We start from the raw sequence: 18,376 nt of genomic DNA, 5'->3' as shown, positions 1-18,376 counted from the left end.
TTTCAGTTCAATATTGTATGATAATACACATTTCTAGTTTGTTTCAAAAGAGCACAGTAAAAAAATATTCAACATTTTAGGGGTGGTTGAATGCAATACAAAGGTGATTGAGCACCCGTAAAATGAGCTAGAAATGTCTGTCTTTTATCACAAGCTCCCCAATGAAAGGGGGATGATACAGGTTGGAGATGTATTGGGAATATCTAACAATGGAAACGACACAGGACATTACAGCAGCCATCACAGCAAGAGACTTTTTTCTCCCTAGATTAGTGAAGTTCTCTGCTTGCCATAGGTTGTTTTATGTTCTCATGCCATTTGGGATTTCACGGTAATTGTCCTCCAGTGCAGTGGAGAGTGTGTACACCACTTCTTCCCCCCCTGCTGCTCCAAATTGTGACGATCAAATGTTTATTTTTATGTCCTACTGATCCTTGTCATTGCTACTCACTGTGTTTTGTCTTGTTTGGACAGTCATTACAAGTCAGCTACCACCACGTCTTTTGTGTCAGTTCAAATTTAACCCTTGCTTAGCTGCCTGCCTCGCTAAAAGTGCGTGAACGCTGGGTCGGCTGCCAATGTTGGTTGTCTGGTTGTCATGGTTTCTCCGCTTCTTGCTGGTTCCCAATCTGCCTTCATGAAAAACGGAAGGGATCGCTCTCTCTCTCTTCTTCCACCTACTCACGCTTCTGTTTTCTCTCGCTCTCAACCTCTGCAAGCGGCTGCAATCAGAAATCAGCATCATGTCTACATCTGAATAGTGGCAGTAAAATATGCAGCCTTTTTCCACACGTGTTAGTTTAACTCATTCATACTGAGTGCCCCCCCCCCCCCCCCTCCATTTGTTCTGCTTCGTTGCATGGTTCACACATGCTTGTGCAGGCTGCATGCTTTAGCGTGTCGTCACATATGGCCATGGATCAGACAGGCTTGTCCTGCTCTTTGCTCTGCGCTGCATTCTGTGTTCCCATTTTAAATCTGAGAGATTAGCACATGTGGGGAGCCTCGGCTTTAGTGGCTGTCGGCTCAGCTCGCCTTGGCAGGATGTCCTGTGATTGGGGGGAGCGCCGTCCTCATCCCCCTCAGTGCTGCCTGTCCTGCTCTACTTCATCCATTAACAAATAGATAGGTAGGCCATTGACCTTGACTTTGGTATAGTTTTCCTCATTGCACCACCCTTGCACATCTCACACTAGTGCTCCATAATCCACCATAGGGCCTCTCTATAGACCATTAATCAAAGCAATATGGTAATTGGAAGATTATTCTTATTTTGATCGATACTCATCGCATTACTATTATGCGTAACTCCGAAAGATCAGCATAAAACTTGGAGTTGGTTCATTTGCTGGATGAGCTCAAAAGAGTATGGATTTTCGTACTGATGTATTATATTTTAATTTGATTGTATTCCAGATTTAAAACGTGGTCATTTGACCTTTTTTTTTTCTAAATCAACTATGTGGAAAATTCATGACCACTTCATCAATTGATTGTCTTTCCATCCATCTCATTTACCTGCTTAATCTCACATAGGGTCCCAGATGGGCTGGCTCCAATAATGTGTGTCTGGGGCAAATGTAAATGACGGCATTTTGGCACGATAGAAAAGTTGAACGCGGAATCAGAATATTCCCATTTGACTCAGAACTGTCAAGGCATATTGTCATCAGAGAGCAATGTTTGGATGGCACGTCCTGTCTGACCTATCTATGAGGGGCGTGCACTCAGAGGGGGGCCTTGATTCTCTAAAATCTTGACCCGATTTGATGTTCGATCTTACAGTCACAATTTAATTTGATTCTCTGGTATATAATATTTTGTTTTCTGCATTGCATAATAATACAACATTTGTAATGAATAAACAGGTTATAAAGTAATCTTTTTTGCCCGGCCGGTCAAATCCTGTAATGAACTGAGCCTACTGTAATAACTTACAAATCAGTGAATTTTTTTCCCTTACTGTTTTTGGGGATTTTATTTCTGGCCGTGTTGTAAATTAACTGTAGGTTTGTGAGGCCCTTTGAGACTTGAGAGCAATACACATAAACTTGACTTGATTTATGTGCCCCTCTTTTACCTTTTGAGTGCACTATCACTGTAATTCCAATCTGATCTATTTTCCTTACATTCTTTATGTGGTTTGAAATCACTGTTACCAATAGATCTGACTGAGTGACCAAGCAACACAATGGAAAAAAAGGGGCATTGCTGCATCTTCATCCCTGATGGCTGCTTTTTTACTCTAGGCCTAAAGCTGCTTATTCATGACAATGCTAGTGATGTACTTGTGTGTCTGTGTCTGCGCTGCAGCTTCCTCCTCCACATCAGTCTGATGATCCATAACAGTGCCAGAGAGGCATAAATCACAGGAGTTTTTAGCACATGAGATAGGCAGAGTGGACTCAGTGCAGCCTCAAAAGAGGAGGCGGTTTCTGAGTGTGACGAGAAAAAAAACAACAGCGCAGTAAAGCACCTCTCAGGGTCAGCGCCTCTATTATCATTCAAATCCAGGACGCAGCATGGGTGTCTCTCCCTCTCTTTCCTTCTCTCTCTCTGTCTCTCACATTCACTACGCCTTGTACAATGAGAACTCCCTGCATTCACACAGAGCAAAATGTGCCGTGCAGCTGTATTGTAGGAGAGGAATCCCAGTTATCCATTTACCCAGAGCAAGGATGTGACGTCGTGATAGAGAAAATGCAGCCACAGCAGGAAGGGCTGCACAAATATGACGCCTGAGGGTTAAGGACACTCACCTCTTAATTAATTAATCAACCAGGGGTCGCCCACACAGTTCCCCCTGATTCTCAGTTATTTATTGCAGACCATTTTATGCTTCTGACTTTGTGGGGACAATTTAGATAAGGCCCTTATCTATTCCAGCATCCCCCAGTGCGCAGAGCAAGGTGCATAAAAGCACTGAAAGATGCGCCTTGTGTGGAAGAATGTACAAAAGTCACTGACCGTCTCGAAAACCTGAGCTACAACAGAGATTGTCACCGGGTTACCTGACCTGATCAATGAATCCAAAAACATACACTATAAAAAGCCCTCATGGAAGAGTGGGGAAACTACATTTTGTTCAGTTTGTGCATTTGTCCTTAAAGTGGACACGCTTATGTTGCTTTTTGGACCATGTCCTCAGTTTCACGCAAGTATACTCATATTGACTCTGTTGATAGCGTAGATAGGGACTTGTATGTAAATCTATATTTGTCTTTTCTAGTGGCAACATCTATTTTGATGTCTGTTGCCATAGCAACATGGTCATGGCTGTGACTGTCCTTGAGTTTTTTTTTTTTGTTAGCCTGCTTTGTTGCTGTCTTTACTCCTACTTTGGTGTGTTACAGTTTGTTAAGTAGAAGCAAAGATGTACAGCCAGCAGTGGATATTTACATTGGTTTGTGACTGTTTAAACAAAACTGAAAACGTGCAGGTCAACGCGTGGCAGGGCATTATTCATTAAGTGGCTTGTGTTTATAATGACGATTGCTATTTTTCCTTAGCATAACCCGTCTTCTGTATGTTTTTGGAAAACTCGTTAACTCTACATAGGAAGGCCAAAGACCGGATTTGAGCCGATGCCTTCTGCTGTGTGAGACAGATGTACTAACCAATCATCCACCATGTCGCCAATTATGGTGTCTGTTGGATTTTTCTTTTGTGCGCTCACTCAAGGAAAAAACATTTCGAGTTAGCACAATTAGTGAATGTAAAGTATACACAGTCATGCAACGTCCCTTGCATCCTACTTTCAAATCTCAGCCACAGTCCAGCACTGCTGCTAACGTTATCTTATTTTTCGCTCTCTCTGTATCTTGCTATCCTTGGCGCTTTTTTTTCCCCTTCATGTCTTATCACCCTCTTTCTTCTCGACCTTTGCTCCTCCTGTTCCCTCATTTCCTCGTTTCATGCCTAATGGATATTTCCCTGCACCCTCCAGACCTTACATTACTGTTCTGCTCAGGTAGGTCTCATTTCATGCGGAGGTGATTAGATCTCACCGGAAGCAATTCAGTACTGGATTCATACAACGCCGAAAGAATTAAATCCAAGCAAGAAAATATGCTTCTTGCAGAATGCACCTGTCAATCATGGGACAGGTATCTCTTACTCACTTACACATATTAAGCAAACTTGAATCTAAAAAGCCTAGCCTGTACACAGTATACATTTAAGATTTATCTTGGGGGGAGGCTTTCTAATAACAAATCAAACATGTGGTGTTCATTCCCTTATCCCTCTGTTCTATCTTTCCTGCTGGGGTAAAGAGGCTTGCCCTTTTGGGAGCTTAAGATCAGGGGATGCTTTGAGAATAATTGTCAATTTCTGTCTATGTGAAGCCCTTTGAGACTGCTTGTGATTTAGGGCTATACAAATAAACTTGACTTGACTTGACTTGACTTGACTTGAAAACAAAACGTTTTTTTTGAATAAATATTACAAATCTCACACATAACTATGTGCAAGCATGCGTACAAATGGGTTAATTTAATGTGAAGGCAGACTAATGGAAGAGGAAGATGCTGTGTTGTCTTTTAATAGCCCTGTGCTTGTAACGGCTTGGGAATACCAAATTGAATAGAATGTGTCATCATACTTCTTGTTATAAGTCACAGTCGTAAAAATAAGACGTATGTGCTGATATACTAATTCTAAAGCTTTCTACTTGGAATGAATTCAGACAAAACAGTTTTATGTGGTCCTGTATTTTGGATTGTCTTGCAATATGATCTATATTGTGATTCAAGTAGAATTGTGTTGGATTATTCTGAATCTGTTCTTGATAATCCGATACTGAGTCACACATGGAAATGCACACAGACCGGTTACACAGTAAAGGCTTATGAAGGTCTAATTCGTTTTCAACAGGAGTATACATCTCTCCAATAAAACATGATTCGATACATAGGATAAGACATAATTCAAGTACATGCTACATATTCAAGTTGAACAATTCAATACAGTTTGATTCAGTGGAACTGAAATCCGAATCACAATGGGATAGCTGTAGCCTTTGTGATGTTTCTTAATATGTAACCAGATATCCAAAGCCCGACCTATTCAAGTTGATTAAATTCAAAGAAACAGTAAATGATCAGCATTGTATATACCAGGTGTGGATTGCTCATAAAGTAAAAGGTTTCTCCAGACATGGGGTGCAATACGACTGAAGGACGATACATTTTAAAATGTAAAAATCTGATTCAGTTTGCTTCAATCAAAACGGATTCAAATTGGTTTTCTTTACACCCCTGTTATTTACTGTTACCACTACTGTTGCCCTTAAGACAATGTTAACCAGGCATTGATGCAAACGGATTGATGCAAAGGATACACCGCAACCCTCTCCTCCTTTTCCATAGCATTTTTATGATCATATGTCAAATCCCTCCACTGAGAGATGAAAGAACACAGCATAATTTCTGATGTACTTAACGCTTCCATTTGTCCAAGAGAGGTACTTAATGTCCCTCTCATTTTGTTCGGCTTCAGGAAAATGTCCCCACCTCATGCGCGGCTACCCTTTCAAGCTCTCTTTACTGAAGTGCTCTTCATTGGCAATTATACAACAGTATCTGTGTCACGTAGAAGTCACATGTATGAAGGCAAGAAGAAAGATGAGCTCATAGTGGCTCCCTCCTGGAGTCTGAGGGATGTGTCCATCCTTGGAAGTGATTCATTAGCCTGCCCCCAGGACGAGTGCCAGGCCCCTTGTGGTCCAGACAGACTCCATGCTTGACACAGTCCTCTTTTTGTTCTTCTCTCGTGTAATCCGTCACACAACAGGGTGAGAATGATGGAGTGCCCATGTGGCACAACCTCTGCCTGGACATACGTATATAGAGGCAGTTCTGCATTAAGTGGTGATGCAATGTAAACAACATGAATGATTGTCATTAGAAAATAGCTCGAAGATAGTTTTTTGTTGTTGTTGGTGTAATTGAGTTGAATGTAGACTGTAGTGTAAGGAGCAAATATGGGTTTCCATTTCGTCATGATTTGATTAAATTCCATCTCCAGTTGTCCTGTGTAGAGTTCGCATGTTCTCCCAGGGCCCGCGTGGGTTTTCTCCGGGAACTCCGGTTTCCTCCTACATCCCAAAAACATGCTTAGTAGGCCGATTGAGCACTCCAAATTGCCCCTGGGTGTGAGTGTGATTGGTTGTTTGTCTAATGTGTGGCCTGTGATTGGCCGGAAACCAGTTCAGGGTGTCCCCTTCCTACTGTCCGAAGTCAGCTGGAGTAGGCACCAGCGTCCCCGTGACCCTCGTGAGGAAAAGTGGTTCAGATAATGGATGGATAGATGGACATTGGTTAGTGATTGATACATCTTTTTTAACAATACTTCAAATGTCAGCGTTCCCTAAGAAATAGCCCTTATGTGCCCGAACTGTGGATGTGCAGACTCTTGCTGGGGGCCTGTGGCGGTTGCCTACGATCTTGTCCTGGTGCAAATGGCTCCTTGAGATGGTGTTTCTTCACCCGGATGTTTTGTGCCCACCCTCAGCCTCTTTTTTTGGTGACTACGTTATTATTTTCAACTAATATGTATGTGAGTGTGTGTTATGGGATCATTTCTATCCCGAATGTGTGTGTATGTACTACAGTTTGACTGATTGATTGATTGATTTATTGATTGATTGATTGATTGATTGATTACCAGATTGACCTCTTAAGCCTTCAGTGATTGCGAGTGAAGCACATACTGCCCATAGCAACCTTTTTCCTTTTTTGACTGTGTATACTGTTCACTTCCATGTGATTAAGCTCTATGCACAAGAGGTAATAGGGTCAGTCTGGAGGTGCCTGTTGAGCAAATGACAGTGATTAAGATAGGAGTAGGTGGGCTCTGACCTTCTTCAGGTTTTCTTCCTTAAAACACTAGCCCCCCAAGACATGTGTAACCTTAAAACATTAGCCCCCCAAGACATGTGTAACCTTATCACTGATGAGATGAGGAGAGTGTTGGAAGGTAAAACTAGCTGACTCACTCCACCTGGATTGATTCAGAAGCTCATACAAGGACAAACCAACATTTAAAAGTAATTTGATAGCCTTTATCATTGCCAGGATTCGTGACTGGCTCCGTGTGGAATGTCTCAGGTCAAATGTCCCTGGAGTGATAACATTTTATATTCCAACAAAATATGCAGGGAACATTATAATGGTAATCATGTGTGTTTTGCTTCTTCTTTGGCGTTATAGTTTCAAAAATACAGACCGCCGTGATGCGTGATGCCATGCAATAAGACCTGTAGTCAGTTAGCGTCAATGTGTTTGGTCTGGGTTTTGTTTTTTCTTTGGCTTTTTTGTTTTCATTTTGCAGCACCTTGTCCAAAAAAGAAATAACATCAATGAGCAGTATTAAGAAGAACCTACTGTATGTTGGTGAACTCACCGGTAAGTATCATGCTTAAACAAACATGCATTGGACATGTATTGAAAATGAATGCCCAATTTTTTGGTCTGTACACGTGACTGGTTAACTTGTTTTTTTAAGACTGTTAAACAATTTATTGTGTGATGCATCACATCCATGTAATCTTTTTTTTTTGGTATCCTGGTACATTTATTTTGTTACTCCCCAAGCCTACATATCTGGATACTTTTACTTGAACCTGATGTATTTACAAGAAGATGACCCAACCAGCCTCAAGTTTCACATAACATCTTTAATATTTGATGTTAGATAAAATCCATGACTGGCACTTCATTCATTCAGCCTGTAATGAAAATGAGGTTAATTAAAAGCTAAGCAACTTTAGTAATTGCAGTATTAACACTTTTAAATAACTTTTAAATTGCCTCAATAGTTACAAATGTCTTATCAAATGCTCATTTGTATCTATGAATCACCTGGCTCTCTGCTTTAAAGGGGCTTCCTCAAATTTCCCAAGCTTGCCTTGATATGAGCTGAATCCCTATCTAAAATTCTGTCCTTTGGTGAGCCTTCTTAGGTGAGTGGCACCTCATAATGAGTTTTTATTAAAGTCATTCGTTATCAAAGAGACTTATTTTCTGCTCAACTTCTCCCCTTTTCGCCAGTTTCCCCCCCCCCCCCCCCCCCGCATGCCCTGCCATGCCTTTTACTTTTCTCCACACAGCTTCCAGTGTCACCCTTCTAATTGTCTTCTCTCCCGTCTCTGTATTCCTGCTGTCTCTTTCTAATAAGATCACCACTGAGCATGCCTCCCTCTCTGGCTTTGCTCTTCACTATATCCTCACTAATTGCTTGAAATTAATAAAATGAAGTACCCGTTCTTCAATTGCCTTACCCCGTTCTTGTCGCGTTTCTTCACCCTTCATTTCTCAGGCAACCAGTGTCTCATTAATAACTTGGTCCTCCTTGGACATGATGTCGGAACATTATTGCATGAGGTGCTCAAAAAGATCTTTCTTTCTCTTCCTTTCACTTATAGTGATACATTTGGCTGGACAGGTGTTTACAATTGTCAGGTATGACATTCCAAAGTATTGGATTTGTTAAGGAACCGCTGACGTTTCAAAACCGAAAGAAATTATATTTGTATTGTCAGCAAGAAAATATTTTATTATGGTCGATTGATTTATCCTTTGCAGCAATAATAATAATTTGAATTTAGTGCTATGCAGTCATAGCCTTGAATGTCATCATCCAGTAAAATGATGCTAAATATTAAATAATGACTTATATCATGAATTTGTTAGAGACCACTTCTGACAGAGCCAATACAAGCTGGCTCATGGGCCACCATTCAGAAAGGCTTAATATCGGAACCTGTGCATCTGTGAAATATTTGCAACCAGGTAGCACATAGCAGAGTTTCAAATGAGAGAGCAGATGGGGCAACCAGGTGTCTCCCACTACTGAGAATGGCTGAAATTCAATTATTTTTCGGGTCATGCATTTAGCCTTCTGACTGTCACACTCGTACGGGCGCGTGTTGCCCAGTGTGGGCCACGTGAACTGCTTTTTGGCGGTTGCCGTTTTGGTGGTCTTTTTTTAAATGTCTCTGCTGTGTCTCTCTAAAACCCACCATGTTCCACCAAGTGTTTTTTCTTCAAATGTCATATTGAAGTCATTGTTTTGAAGCTTCTCAACATGCTTTCCTCATGAGGTGATTGGCTGCGGGCTGCAAAGTACAAGTTACAAAACTCCGGATGAACTACAGATGAACTTGTCAATATGCTAACGCACGCCGAGCGAAGGGTAGAGACACGCACACGCACATCACAACGACACGTAACACACTCTGAGAGTCACTCATAGGTTCGGATGTCAAATTTGGAAGCAAAAACAAACCTTGAGGTTCCGGTTTGTATCGCGAAATATTCATCAAGTCAAGTAAAGGCGTTCGTAGGTAGAGATTTCACTGCATGTACACATATATATTTTCTGTGTGGTAAACTTTCCAAAAGGAACACTTAACAATGTAAGGTGCGATTATTTTCAGTCCAGGATACAAATGACAGCGCTTTTTAAAACTAACCCCACACAAACTTCTTCTTCTCCTGGTCACATCAAAAGTATTTTTCTAAATCACATCACGAGTATTTTTCTAAAGAAGTAATGTGTCTCGGCTGATAACTGTAAATGTGCACGTCAGGCGCAAAATTTTAGACGTACCTCCCATCCAAACTAAAACAAAGCTAACCCTTGTTAGGGTAAGGGCAGTCAGTGTGAGTACCAACGGGAAAAGAATAGCTGGATAGATAACGTCATGATTCATGATTCAGGTTAGCTGCTGGGATTAAATCTCCCCATGGCTCAGACTAGACTAGAGAGATTACCAACTTGCAGAAAAATGCTAGAAGATTAGAAATACAGATGTGGTTGCACACATGCGGTGCCCTTACACGCACGCACGCACCAACAATGCGGTGTTTTAGGGCTCACTACTGACCCCAGGCCCAGGGTGAAGCAGATGGCTGCTCTTTGAGTTGTTATGTAAGCTAAATGACAAAATCTTCTCTTGATACATGTGCAAACTGTTGTCATACTCTATGCAAATGATATCAATATTGATTACTAACAAGACTATTGAATTTACAGAATGGAGGTAGAATCCCATGTTGACAACAGGGGTTTTAAAAATAGAACATGTGGTTGTCCTGCTAAAATTTGAAGACAGACGGATCGTCAAGAAGTGGGAGGGCAGCGGTATGGTGCCAGGGAGGACTAATGAATTGTCAGATAAGCATCTACGCACGTAGGCACACACAGTGACATCAGTCAGTCTTGTTGGCATGGTGACCCTCCCATCCCCTTGTGTGGTCACTTTGACTTGTCCCAGCGCCCTAACATGGTCGTGTATGCGTGTGTATGTGATTGAGTATCTCTTGACAAGCTGAATTTAAGAGTCTCCTTATGGTAGGGGGCTATTGCAGGGGCGAAATATTTTTCACAGTGTTCGGTCTTCATACTGGTATTAACCACAACAAAATGTGCCTCTCGGTTGTTATGGGAAATAGTTAACTTATCACTGGTCATTTCACTTATATTGACCGTGATTCTATGAGTTACTTTTTTTTAGCCTCTTCCTGCTCGTCGGACTCTTAACAGGTAGTGAGGCGAACAACGGCTTCATATCTTCCACTCCTTCTCCCATAAAGTTGAAACGTAAGACAATAAAGGCAACTAATTATACTGTTAGCACAGGCCAACCACTGAGTGACTGCAATGATCAAATAAGTTTTAGTAATATGTCGATCTAAAATAAATATTTTAAGTCACGTGTTATACATCACATATTTTATATTTTGCATTCTGATGCCGTTTACTCAATAACTTTTTCTTTTCATTGGATTGCTTAAAAAACTTCTCTGAGTCAAGTCTAACATGTTCATGCACCTTCGATGAGACCATTCTGTAATCAGATTCAGTGGGGCACGGAAGAAAACATGAGCAGACTACTCTTACAAATGTATCCAACATTAATAAAATACATACGTCATAAATAAGTAAATAAAAAGTCATATGGTATCTATTTGTAACAATTCCATTACTTTATACTTAAAAATATATTCATTATATTGATTTATTTATATATAAAAAATGCGTATTGAACAGTGGGTCAGAAATTGATGTACAAATCGAATCGCAACTTTGGTGCATGGTTACAGCCTTAATAGATACTTAGACATCCTCAAAGCTGTGCAGTCAGTGTTTGAGTTCCATTTCAATTTCCTTTCCAGCATACACCATCATCAGTCAGTGAATGACGAAATGTCTTAAAGCACTTTGGGTAATTTGAAAATAGAAAAGCAATATAGTCGAGTGTATTATTTGCCTTAGAATCTCTACCACCGACTTGTGTTTTGTTGGTGTATTGTAACTGTGCATAGGGCATATTGATTGCAGAGCAATGTTTTTAATGAGAAACAATTGGTTGTGTAAGCACACTGTTGATTTCTAATAGACTTTTTTCTTACGTAGGATGTGATTGAGTTTTTGGTCACGTCAATGAGTTTATTATGCATTTTAAGGTCTGTATTGAAAACGTAGCATTTTGTTGAATTTGAAAATGTTTTTCATTTCCATTCTGAGGTGCAGGAAGACACTCAGGATTACTGGGTTTGAGTTATTTTGTCTTTTGATATCAGTTTTTATTTGTAGACTCGTCCTAGTCATCGATCGCACAAGCACACTATCAGTTCTGACTGACTCATGGCCTTCCAAATATCAACACAGAATTTATAACATACAGGCATCAAATGATGGATACTAAAGCATTTTCTTGATGTTCATAGTAGTGCTTGAATATAAACTAGTTAAACAAGTTAGACTAGTCCAGGATGCGTGATGAAGTGTTAAGACTGAAGTCATATCAAGTGTGGTCTAGAACAAAGGGCTGAGCAGCAGGGAACCTGTAAAGACATTGTTGCAGCAAAGGTTACACTAAGGTTAGTTCCTACTATAGCTTGTCTGTGAGCGTTCTCCTGGGAAACAAGCATTCAGCAGCTTTTGCCCCTCACTGTTACACTTGGGATGACGCTTGTCGGCCGTGAGTGTCTGCTTTGAGTTCATTTCTTATTTATGTATACACAACATGCATACCTAAAATGTATTACCACCAGTGTGGGGATGGGGGCGGTCGGTGTCATGGGCTCTCACGACTTGACTAGGAATCTGAGGCAGTCAAGCAGAAGAGGCGCATTTGAAGTAGGGGGTGGCATGCTCGAACAGAAGTGCACTCCGCTTTACACGTGCACACTCAGGAACAAAAGTGTGACAAATAGTGTAGCCTGCATTTTTTTTTATTTATATTTTTATTACAGTTCCTATGAGATTCGTGAACTCCTGACGTGACAGAGCCCCCATGGCTGGCAAGAATCGGAACCATGGCACAATCTACCTTTCTAGACAGGCAGTGCTGCTTCACCTTTTTCTCTCTCGCCTCTGTCTCGCTTGCTCTCTCGCTTGCTCTCAATGATACCATTTGTGGTTGGGGCATGCTTCTGTTTTGGAGCAAAAATGGTTAAGTTTGCCATTCTAAAGCCCTTATACCACACTGAACAACTTTCAAAGGCAGCGAATGTTGCGTTCTCGTCTAGGTGCATTCAAGGTCGCAGAAACTCGGCAAGCGGTCGCCAGACGTTCCCCTGTTCTTATGTTGCAAGGGAATTTTGAACATGTTCAAAACGTCCTTTTGACAAGGAAAAATCGCAAAATCTGTCGTCGAAGGTCCGGCATACATTTTGGATACATCTGCGACCTTGAACGAACCTTGACGTGAATGGAACATTCGCGGCCTTTGAAAACACAATTGTTCGCCGCTCAGTGGGATAGGGGCTTAACTTGCTGGTGCAATCCGAATCAAACTTTGCTGCATGAATTTCTAAAGCCTACGCAGAGAAGAGGGGAAATGTTTTTGCCGACAAATCAATCCAATACTCTGAGAAGGTTGAATCTTTTTTATTTGCCAGGCAACATGGTCGTGGATTCCTTCTTACCCTCTTTTAATTATCATGACTAACAAGACTAGAAAACTACAAGTAGAACTTGTGTTAAATTCTTTGGTATCCTTGTCGAATTTCAACAAATTTCATTAAGTAGAGAAAGGACGAATTGAAAGGTTAACAGTAATCCACCATTAACAGCCCACCCTTTTGGGGGAATGGAATTACTATGTTTGAAACATCAATTGGACTCAGCTAGGTACACTTTCAACTTTGATCTGCATGCACCCCGTCACATATGCCAGACCTGTGTGTGTGTGTGTGTGTGCGTGTGTGTGCGTGTCTGTGTGTGTGTGTGTGTGTGTGTGTGAATGAGAGAGAGAGAGTGAGTGTGAATGCCTCTGTGTGTATGTGCACTACCCTGGGCTTCTTAAGACTGAACGCTGCTCCGTATCAGGACTGATCACCGCTTCAGGCCGGTTCTCAAGCGTTCGCCTCAGGCTCGTCTTCCTGAGTGGCCCCTGTGTGCTCCTCAAACTGACACTACTCTTGCATGCTCACGTTCAAGCACTTGTGCGAGCGAGCACACCTGGGGATTGCCACGTCTGTGTAAATGCGCACACGGCGTGTAGCCTATGCCAATGCGCAGTATGAATGTAGAGTACTTGTCATGATGCATTTACTGTATTGTACAATCTGCTGAGTTTAAAACCACACGCAGGCAAGTTTTCACGGTGTGGACCCAGACATTAAAGATCAGGGTGTTGCTTAAGATGGCTCAGCTCAGGTCATGGCTTGAGGTCAATAATTCACACACGACAACTATGTGTGCATTGAGACAATGCTGTCAGTGAGCAACAACCATGAAGATTTATTGTGAGACCAACAACCTTGTGCTCTTCTTGCTATTGCTGAGTCATGTCCGTTGACAGATACACTCTTTGAATCTTTTGCAGCATTTGTTTCTGAATCTGCTTGGGGTGGCAGGCACCAGGTATCAGGTCCAGTGTGTGCATGTGCTGAACAATTGCTGTGATTCTTAGTGAGTTGATTCCTGTCAAAACAAGGCATTTAAAATCTACTTTAGGATTTGATAGTAGTACAGGCTAAATGAAGTGTCTGTCCATCCGTGACACAGTAGAAGTTAACATTTGATTGAAATGTGAAGTGAGCTAAAGCAGAAGTGAGGAGGAAACGGCACTAGAGGAGTTCACTGTGCTGGAATGAATTGCTTTGGAGCTGAAAAGTTTGCAAAGCGTAAAAGACAGAAATCTCTCTTGCTCTTATGAAATAGACACACAGACTATACATCAGTAGGAGGGCCTAGCTATGGGAAAGTTTATTTTGGTTTTTTACCTGTTTTGGGATGGGTTTTTTTGGGAGTGGGGGGTGTCAGGAAAAAGAAAATCCAGGACTGTTGTCAGGAAAGATTTATTTCACTCACTGCAAGTTTCCCTCGTCAATGTAGGTCAGACAATCAACCAGCGTGAGATCATTTGCTTTGTTCAGTATTAAAAAAAAAAAAAAGAAGAGAGGTGTGGTAGGAAAAATAACTGAATAATTTTAACTGCAGGTCAAACATGTAGGATTTGATTTTGTTAACATTTTCTTTAGGGATGGGCGTGTACCTACAGCAATACCAGTGAATAGAATAAAAAATCAGATTACTGTGAAAATAAACGGAAATTTTTATCATAAGGCCATAATAACACTCAGTGCTACCACGAGGGCTCAAATATCAAGTTTCCTTTGTACAGGTTTAGCATGATTAAAAAATGCTCAAAGGTCAGTAAGAACAATGATCTGGTCGAGAATGAAGACCGTATTTTGATTTCATCCTCTCTGTTTTAAATTGAAATTGATATGGTTACAATTTTAGTCACCAATAGTCCCTGTTTCTTACGGTAAATCACACTTTCTCATGAACTGCAACATTTGTTTCTCATCTCCTTCTGCATCTACTTCTTCCCATGTGCCACTGGACCTCATGATTGTATTAGAGAATGAGATATGATGTCAATGGAAGATAATCTGATGGGAGCGACACAGCCATCAAAGTATAAAAAGGAGTCACCAAAAAATAGATTGGATGGTGAGGGTGTGGTGTTGCTATGGGTGATTGGCAGGGCAGATGATTTGTGATGCACTGTGTGTGTGTGTGTCTGTGTGAGAGAGTGACAAGCAGAGAGCAGCAGCAGGATAGACAGGAGGTCAGTTTGATCTCATCGGCCTCTGCTGATTGAAGCTTTAAGATAGGAAAGAAACGTGTGTGTGCTTGTGTTTGTGCGTCTGTGTGCCTTTTATTCAATTGTGTACTCGATCGTGTACTTGTGCTTTCATTAATGCGGGAGCTGGTCGAGGGATGGTGAACTTGTCAAGAGGTCTCTGTTATAAAACGATGATTGATAATGATGCACTTTTTTGCAACACACATTTTTTTCATATTTATCACTTGCAACTTTTAAAAAGTGTATTTTTCATAGATGCATCTTTTTGCATTACATTTCATCAAACTAATGGGAATGAGCGCACTCACTCCTAGGCGCAATCTGGAGTGCTCAATCGGCCTACCAAGCATGTTTTTGGGATGTGGGAGGAATCCGGAGCGCCTGGAGAAAACCCACGCGGACACGGGGAGAACATGCAAACTTCACACAGGGAGGGCTGGAGGTGGAATTGAACCCACACCCTCCTAACTGTGAGGCGGACGTGCGAGGCAGTGCGTCACCGAGCCGCCCACGTCTGAATCGCAATGGATTTAATATTCAGACATTTTCCCCACCCCAATGTATTAATGTGACATTTTACATCTGGCTGCCACAGCAAGATTTAAATGATAATGGCTCCATTGACCCTGAAGAAATGCTGCAATAGCGGAAGTTTTATGGATGCATGCATGTGTGTGCACGTGTGTTTGTGTGTACTGGAAGCGGCTGTGTATTTGCTGTGGTTAGTCTTTTTCCCAGCTTCGTCTGGGAAAGTGAAACAACAAATTACTTATCTCTAAATATATTTATTTGCCCAATCCTTTGTGTTTATTTTTTGGAGGCAACAAGACTGGCCAATGTTTTTTTTCAACATTTCCTAGTTTCTCTCTCAATCTGCTCATTTCTATCTCCTGCATGAATTTTTGCTTTTCACATTCATTTTCCACCTTGGGGGTCTGCGCTACATAATTTGTTTATATTTCGCTGCCTCTCCCCCTTCTTTGTCCTGCATGTGTTGATCTGGTCTCCTTCCCAACTGTGCCCTCCTGTCCAAATGATGCATTAATCCAGGTTACCCCAGCCTGTTGTTTATGCCACACAATGGCCTCGCACGCGCACGCATATTTGCTCACAAAGGCTCCCCTTGTCTTAACCGTCACACAGGCTTGACTCATAGCAGACAAAGAACAAAAAGCCGATTGGGGCACTCTGCGTTGTCGTACATAATCCCACATCTTTAGACACAGGCGTCATTTACAATACATGGAGCTATCGTTGCTAATCATGTCAACAAGAATGTCTGAAGTGAATTTATTGCATATTTCAGTTTGGTCACGTCCCCGCTGCTCAGTGTATCGATCTTGCTGTTATCATCTTTAAATACTTTCTACGATGCCTAGCTGCGGCATTTTGCTCATTTTACATCCTGTGATCAGATGCCATAAATATTGGTAACTATTTCTCCGCGGTCCTGATTGGGATTATACATGTCTGTTGTGATTAAGCCTTGTAAAGGTCATATGGATAAGAGTTTGCTGTTTGATTAAGTATTAAGTCAACTTTCTGTAACATTCACAATTACGCTCTAGGGTATTTAGAAATCAGTTGAAGCTGTATTCTTTGGAAGACTGATTAATTTTCATACACGCTGCTCGTGTGTATGTTTTGTTGTTGAATGGGCTAAGTATTATAAGCTCTCCGCAGTCCACCGTTGTGTCCAATATATGTCAGATGAGGAACTTTTTTTTCCCACTGATCTCGCTCACAATTGGAATAGGTGAGCCTATCATAGTTGACAGTTGGGTGTTGGTGATTTTAGATTGCTTTCCAGTGAATCCCTGCACTCAAGTCAATGCATGGGAATCACAGTGATGACCAGAGGAGCGCACATGTATTTGTTGTACAAAAGGTGCAGTTGAAGATTCAGTGTGTGAGCTGTATCATAAATTTGGCCTCCAAACTAATGCTTGGGTTTACATGTTGCTGTCAAAAAATAGTTTACACTTTATTTATTGCTCTTGCATATCCGCCTCACAATAAATGATTCCGAGTCTTGGCTCTGACTGTGATAAGCACTGGAAAGTAGATGAATTTCCACCTGATAGTCGTTTTGCTACCACACTATTTCCTCTGTCCTTTCATGCCTGTGGGAACGGCGACAATGAAGACAGACTGGAAGAAGGCTATTTTCGCACTCACGCACCCACACACGTTCATGAACAAGGACACACGTTTCCTTCGGGCCCCGTTGCACTTTTAGCCGCAAGTCAATCCTTACGAAACCCTCTGAAATTACTTCTTCACTTTATCCTCTTTTATAGTCAGTGCACAGTTTTTAAATGAAGTAGAGACTGACCTGACCACTTAAAGTGATTTGAGCAACTTTCTTTGTGTACTCAGTCAGTGGAATTTCTGTATCCAAAAGCTCAATCTGGTACACATACAAGTGCAATAAACAAGAGCAGCCGGTGCACTTCTCAAATCTGTTTGTCTAACGTTATGATGATTTCACCGTATCTCTGAATGAATTTTTAGTCTCTTCCTTCAAGCGTGCAATGCTCCCATTATTCGGTTTTGCAAGCCAATCATTTTGTCGGCGCCATAGCCATGTTTTCTGCTCCAGCTGATATTGGAGATTCCACTACACCTTCATTATGCTTCATTGTCCAATATAGTGCATGTCACTCCCCATCACTGCTCCTGTGAAGCGCATCTTACAATTGCGTCTGTAAACTCTACGACAAACCCCGAACACGTTTCTGATTATTTTTCTCAGGCTTCGTTCATACCTTGACAACTCCCTCGCTTAATTAGTTCTTCACATTCAGTCGAGCGTCCTGATGTGTTCATGCCTCAATGGAGGGATAACCAAAGTGATAATAGGGAATGAAAAGGGCTCTCAACCTGTGCATCATCCACTAAACGGCACGTCTGTTCCCCGTGTCTCTCAGGGGGCCGCAGTACTTGTTGAATGCTGGCAAGGCATAATCAGGTAGCAGGTAACAAATCCCTTTTAGTACCACAGTTGACCTCCTGTAAGAAAATACAAGTCTCTTAACTTAATGGGCCCTGCAGCCTCTCCTTTCATTGTTCCACTCACTCATTCTTTGAGCATTGTTGTAGGGCGGCAAGCGCCATTTCCTTAAAGGCAATCATAACACACATGAAAGGGCTATGCCGTGTCCCCTTGGTAGCTCCCTAACCTGCCATGCCCCATCCAGCTTTATCACTGCCTCCCATATCGATCATGAGATGTGGAGTGTCATAAAGCTTGGATTCAAAACG

At 41.6% G+C, this 18,376-nt stretch overlaps 1 protein-coding gene across 4 annotated transcripts in view; it reads left to right on the top strand.

Moving 5' to 3' along the window:
* The window catches only part of brsk2a (BR serine/threonine kinase 2a), a 119,878-nt gene that overhangs the window by 6,013 nt on the left and 95,489 nt on the right, over positions 1 to 18,376 (top strand). Inside the window, exon 1 of one of the 4 annotated variants that reach the window (XM_061282898.1) lies at positions 11,809 to 11,888. The exons of the other annotated variants lie outside the window; for them this stretch is intronic. The gene's annotated coding sequence lies outside the window, so the exon portion shown is untranslated. Of the gene's footprint in view, positions 1 to 11,808; positions 11,889 to 18,376 lie in introns of those variants that run through there. 4 annotated transcript variants of the gene reach the window in all.

This window comes from Syngnathus typhle, linkage group LG7 (genome assembly GCF_033458585.1).
Source record: "Syngnathus typhle isolate RoL2023-S1 ecotype Sweden linkage group LG7, RoL_Styp_1.0, whole genome shotgun sequence".
NCBI classification, from domain to species: Eukaryota; Metazoa; Chordata; class Actinopteri; order Syngnathiformes; family Syngnathidae; genus Syngnathus; species Syngnathus typhle.
Note: the sequence above shows the minus strand (reverse complement) of the source record. Positions and strands in the feature narration are given on the sequence as shown.